Source organism: Dermacentor variabilis, chromosome 2 (genome assembly GCF_050947875.1).
Source record: "Dermacentor variabilis isolate Ectoservices chromosome 2, ASM5094787v1, whole genome shotgun sequence".
NCBI classification, from domain to species: Eukaryota; Metazoa; Arthropoda; class Arachnida; order Ixodida; family Ixodidae; genus Dermacentor; species Dermacentor variabilis.
In genome coordinates, this window is record NC_134569.1 from 12,483,278 (window position 1) to 12,489,277 (window position 6,000).

Consider the following 6,000-nt stretch of genomic DNA (forward strand, 5'->3'; position numbering starts at 1 on the left):
TCGAGTGTCAAGTTTCATATCTGTGACACTAACAGTGCCCGAATAAGAGGGCTCATCCTGGCCTTGTTTGACTAGCGCAGTAGTGTCGGTGGAATGTTCTGCAAATGTAGAAGGCGTCTCTACCTCGTTGCTAGGCATTCGAGGCATTATATATACTGGGGACTGCATTGGTGTCTTATTAGACTACATTATTTGCAACATCTGGCTGGAAATAATTTGCGCTTAGCAGTCAGAGAGACTGGATATCAATTTATCCATAGCTTTAGCCATTGTTTTCCACAGCAGCGTCAATTGCTTCGGAGAGATTAAGATCCACGCTTGGAGCGTTGCGCGCTGTAACACCAGAGTATCCGAAGGCCCTGTCTTTAATAACTGCAATTGCATCTCTTCTGGAGCAGCGACGGCGGTCGATTATCTCAAGAACTTGCATTTTTTGAGCGCGAGCTGAGCAGTTCGAATAGTCTGCTGGGTGTGCTCCCCCACAGAGGCAGCATTATTGAGATTGAGCGGAGCATTCACTTGAAGAATGACCATCTCCACAGGTGCGGCAACGCAAGCTAGACTTACATCCTCCTACGCTGTGCCCGAATCTCCAAGAATTCTGACACTGGATTGGGCGCGACGCGAGTGGCTCTACACAGAACACAAGAGGCCACACCTTTATTTCAGAAGGACATGATGTGCCCACAAACGTTGCAATTACAGATTCCGTCGGAACCTTCTCGTTATTTATCATTCGATTGCAACGGTAGATAGCAATGACACCTGCTGCGGAGAGCTTGTCCAGGGTTTCAGTTGGGCTTAATCGGCAGTCTACGCCCCGTACAAGACCCTTGGTGCACGCAAGGTGAGGCGGAACAAAAGCACTCACCGGCGTGGAAACGAATGAAGTGAATTTGAAGAGGTCTTCAACACAGGTCCGGTCGGGTGAACGGCACACTATGCCTCCTCGTCCGAACGCTCGCACGTCATTGATGGTTTGGAAGTGGTTGGAGGTGGTCTTAAATGCCTTCTGGACAGCTTGTGGATTCGTGATCCTGATGGAACCTCCATTGGTAGGCACAAGCGCAACAGGAATGGTGCTGACGCCACTACGAGAAAATAAATCTAGAGGCAATTCATTAGGTGGCAGGGATGCTGACCAGGCGGATCGCGCCTGGCCAGGAGAAATGGTCGACATCAGCCCAAGATAGCTGACGCAAAGAATGCCAATCAACCAGAGACTAAAATAAGGTTAGTGAGACACCTGAAACCACCCGATACTCAGCCAAAACACCCCTGCAGGTGAGCGAAACGGTTGCTCTGTCGAGGCCTGCAGGATCCAAGAACTGTCGTATTTTTAATGCGTTCGTTTTTAATGCGTTTTAATGCGTTCTTTTTAATGCGAAAGCATTATATGCCCCATTACACGAAAATCCGGCGTCGTAGTCGGCGACGTGACCGAATGGTGGTACCAAAAGTGGCTGACGTAGCGAACCGTGAAAACACGTCAAAAATTCTAGACTTGACGTCACATTTCTCAGGGAGGTTTCTGGAAACAAATTAATGGCTTTGAAAGGAAAATTCGGTACATTTCGGTATGGACATTATTGCTTTTTATTTTACGCGCTCGTGGCTGCTACGTGACGTGTGCAATGACGCACGCACTAAGCACACGTTTAGTGAATGGGAACCGTGGAGCCGCCGTGGCGTCGGGGAAGCGTGCTCGTGAGAATCGAACACGGGCTCACACGTGGTGCGAGACGCTTCCCTGACGCCGCTCGACGGTTCTCATTGGCGCGTGCCATAGAGTTTCTCACTAAAACACCTAGAGGGTAATCTGGCGCCACCGTCTATGGGAGTTTCTTAAGGGGGCACCGTGCCGTCATGGGAATGACGGTATATGTGCCTGCGAGGCTCGTGTTGGCTGGTGTTGTAAGAGGCTTCGTCTAAAACGTGGATATGGCTACGCAAATAACGCGTTCTCAAAGTAAAATCTTCACAAAATGTTTCCATTCACGCATATTACATCTTTACTCACCCACAGTGCATGACCAAGCGAAGAAAAGCAAGAACAGACGACCAACTGTTTCAAAGCGAGCGCGAACCTTGTCGTCTGTCCTCCAACTTTAGCAGCCCGCTGATACTTTTTACGTAACATATAGTCGTACACGCATTAACAAGTTCTCATAGTTAAACAAAACATGTTTTCGCGTAATAATAAAGCTAAAACAGCTTTTCACGTGCTATTTTAGTAGAAAGTGAATCATTGTGACAGACTGAACGGTACTTGCCAAGCGCGTCTTCAAGGTGTCCTGTCTCTCCGAGAACGATGCCAATCCGAAGTCACAATATACCGGCATTCCCATGCATAGAGTTTCTTACAAAGTAATTTTTGTAGGAAACTCTATGTTCCCATGCATACCACAGCGCAGCAGCGCCAGATTTCCCTCTAGGTAATGTAGTGAGAAACTCTATGGCGTGTGCATAGTGCGTGCGTCATTGCACGCGTCGCGTCGCAGCCATGAGCGCCTCAAATAAGAAGCAATAATGTCCAATAGAACGCCGCTTAACGGTCCTTGGCGTTATGAACTCCTCGCGGGCAGGCGAGCGCGTTGAGAAGCTCGGCGCTTTTAACGCGATAGCGTTAAGGAGCTCGTGTCGCAGAAAAGCCGGTGTCGTCGGCGTCGGCGTCCGCGGCGTTGGCCGTGAGCGATAAATCACGGCAGGCACTTCATAAATAAAAAGCAACTTCCAAGATGGGCTGGGTGGGAATCGAACCAGGGTCTCCGGAGTGTGAGACGGAGACGTTACCACTGAGCCACGAGTTCGATGCTTCAAAGCGGTACAAAAGCGCCTCTAGTGAACGCGGTGTTACCTTAGAAGGCTCAGGCGTGCGTCGCTTGCTGTCGCTTGCTGAGGCGCGCATTTCGTTGTCGCGCCGAACGCTGCGTTGCTTGACGCTCACCGCGTACGATGCGGGGCGCGTTGTCGCTGCGCCGTAGCCCAATACCCCTTGGCGGGACGACGGGAACGCTGTCGCGTTCCACTCTTGAAGGCGAAGCTTAAGCGTCCTCCAATTTTTTCATTTGGCCTTATACTACGCGCAGTTAGAACGCAGGCGAGATCTTGTGCGTGCAGGGAACACGCAGAAAAATAAAGGTTTCACCAAAGCGACCATAATGCTTTGGCATTCCCACGCGTAAGCAAGCAGTCTTAAGTGTCTCTGCCGAATATTTTTTTTTTCTGTGAGGGGGGGGGGGAGGGAGGTAGGAGCGTGTAGTGTCATGTTGAATATCGCAAAACGCGAAAACTTTCATGCCTCCGCGCATGAAGCATATCGTGTTGCGTTCTACATTGCGCGTGCGTCGCAGCCGCACTTTGAAGCTTAAGGTAGGCCTCAACGCTACTACAGAAACTGCAATATGCGAAGGTCGTCCTTTATTTTGCAAAAAAGGTGAGGCGTGCAGACAGGACACAAGAGAAGTGGCCAACACGTCCACTTCTCTTCTCCTGTGTCCTGTCTGCACGCCTCACGTATTTTGCATAATGAATCCTTACCAACTAGCTCAGCTTTCTGTCGTTCTAGGTCGTCCTTTACCGACGTCAAAGTCGCCTGGCTTTCACTCAGGCCATTTACACCTAGCACACTATTCGGTCGGCACTTCTCTGCTTCAGCCTATCCTCTTCGGTGTCGGCCCATTCAGCTGCCCTGGGGAATGTTTACCGCATTCAGCCACGAGCCGCGCAGAAGACAAAGGGTCGAGTGGCGACCGTAGCACAGCCGCCGCTCAGCGGGCTGCAGCCGGGGGGGGTGGGGTGGGGGGTCTGCTCCCTCCCCGCCTGAGTGACGCCACTGCGCAGTGAATGAATTGTGGCGTTTTACGGGCCAAAACCACGATTTGATTATGAGGCACGCCGTAATGAGGGACTCCGGAATAATTTTGACCACCAGGGGATCTTTAGCGTGCCCCCAACGCACGGGACCACTGGCATTTTTGCATTTCGCCCCCATGGAAATGCGGCCGCCGCGGCCGTCATTCGACCCCGCGGCCTCGTGCTTAGCAGCGCAACACTATAGCCGCTAAACCACCGCGGCGGGTCGCCACTGCGCAGTCCTGTCTACTATGGGATATGAGTGCGTGGTATCGCATAGTGATTGGCAGGGTGCCAGCGTTCGCAGGGTGCCGTGAGGTAGCGTGAGGTGGGGACGGCTACCCGCGGCGTCAGCTACTGAGGTCAGTCCACAGTACCAGCGTGTGTGACGGGGGTCACTGCTCCTGCAAGCGTCGATGGCGAGAGGCTACGAGCTCGGTGTGACGCTCCCTTGGGTGTTGTCGCCGCTTACACTGGTGGCACGATTTCCCCGCGTCGAACGGCCGCTCTCTTTTTTTGTGGAACCAAAGAGTGCGAAGAAAAGCATAGTACGTAACGCACAAGACCGGCTGTGCGGCGAAGGTGGCTACGATACGGCGCCAGAGTAGCACGCGTCGTCTGTACGGAAACAAAGCGCTGCGTGACCGGAGGTCTGTCTGCGCGGTGGCCGCTGTCAATCGCGCCCATGCGTCATCCACGCTCTGCCTCTCGCGATCTCCCGATTAGCGAATACGTCGCGCCACACTTCGCTCCGTTTGCAGTGTGCCGCACGAGAGAGATTGTCCGCACCAGTTTCGCTACTCACAGCGTTATCTTCGTAATGTAAACCGTGTACCTATATAACCATAATGCAAAATATTGACAGGTGCAATGAAACATATATAGAGCAGCGCTTAAATTTCCCATTAGGGTGTACCGTAATCGCCGGTGAATTTCTTACGGCACGCGACAGTACGGTCGCTAGCAACGCATCCAACCTTCGATTTTGGCTCGGGTTTGTCCGAAAAGCGGTCCATAGGAGTGCAAAATTTAGTTCGGTGTAACAGTGGGCAGTTTTTGGAATTGGAATTCGCGGCAGCTTTCCTCTATTCAAATACATAGGAGTGGAAATTCCGGGACCAACAAAGTAGTTTGAACTATCAATCAGTGCGAAGTAGGATTTCAGGTCATCTGTATTTCACAGTGTTATCGAGGTTCAGTTGAGCTCTATAGTCATACTCGTGCGCTGTTTCTTTCCATATACCATGCATGCGGTCATTGTATGCTTGGAAAATCTTGGCGTGGCCTAAGAGTGATTTGTTCTGATTAAAACTCTATTAGAGTCAAGGCACCTATGTGGCGTCATGTCTTTTTGGGAAAGCTCTTTGAGTAATTACGTTGTGTCAATTCAACACCTATACCTATAGTCAAGCACTAAAAATATTTAATTGGCGTATACGTAAACAAAGGAAAGACTTACTTAAGTACCCACCAAGATAATTTGAAAATAAAGGGGAAGCGGAAGCAGCAATAATAAAAAATATATAGAGCACTTTGAGGCCACCATAAATAAGAAGTGTATGGAATCTAGAAAGCAGCAATGGTGCCAGCGCTAACGTTCACAAATACCATTCTGTGCTTCAAACCGGATATCTTGTCGGGGTTTAGAAGTTAACCAAAGATCGCTAGGCCGGTTGGCTTTGGGAGCCCATGATAAAACCACAAATGAAACAGTGCAGGATGACATGGGTTGGGCCTCTTATGAAATCAGTAAATTGCAAAGCAAAATTAGTTTTGAAAGAAGACACTGGAACACGGATGAAAATAAATGGGCGGCTAAAGTGCAAGAACATTTGTACCTGAAAAGCGTGGACACAGAATGAAGAAAGAGGTAAAGAAAGTTGGCAACCAAGTACACAGTAATTGAAAGTGTAGATAAACAATGGGAAGTCATCAGAAAAATAAGTGAGAGAAACAGAGACAGTGAATTGGTTGCAAAGAATAGAAACAAAAAATTCACCGACGATTACGATACTCCCTAATGCGAAAGTTAAGCGCAGCTCTATACGTGTTTTCATTCACGTATCAATATTTTATATGATTATGTAGGTACACGGTTTATTTAAAAAAAAAAAACACTGCGAGTAGAGAAACTAACGCGGACCA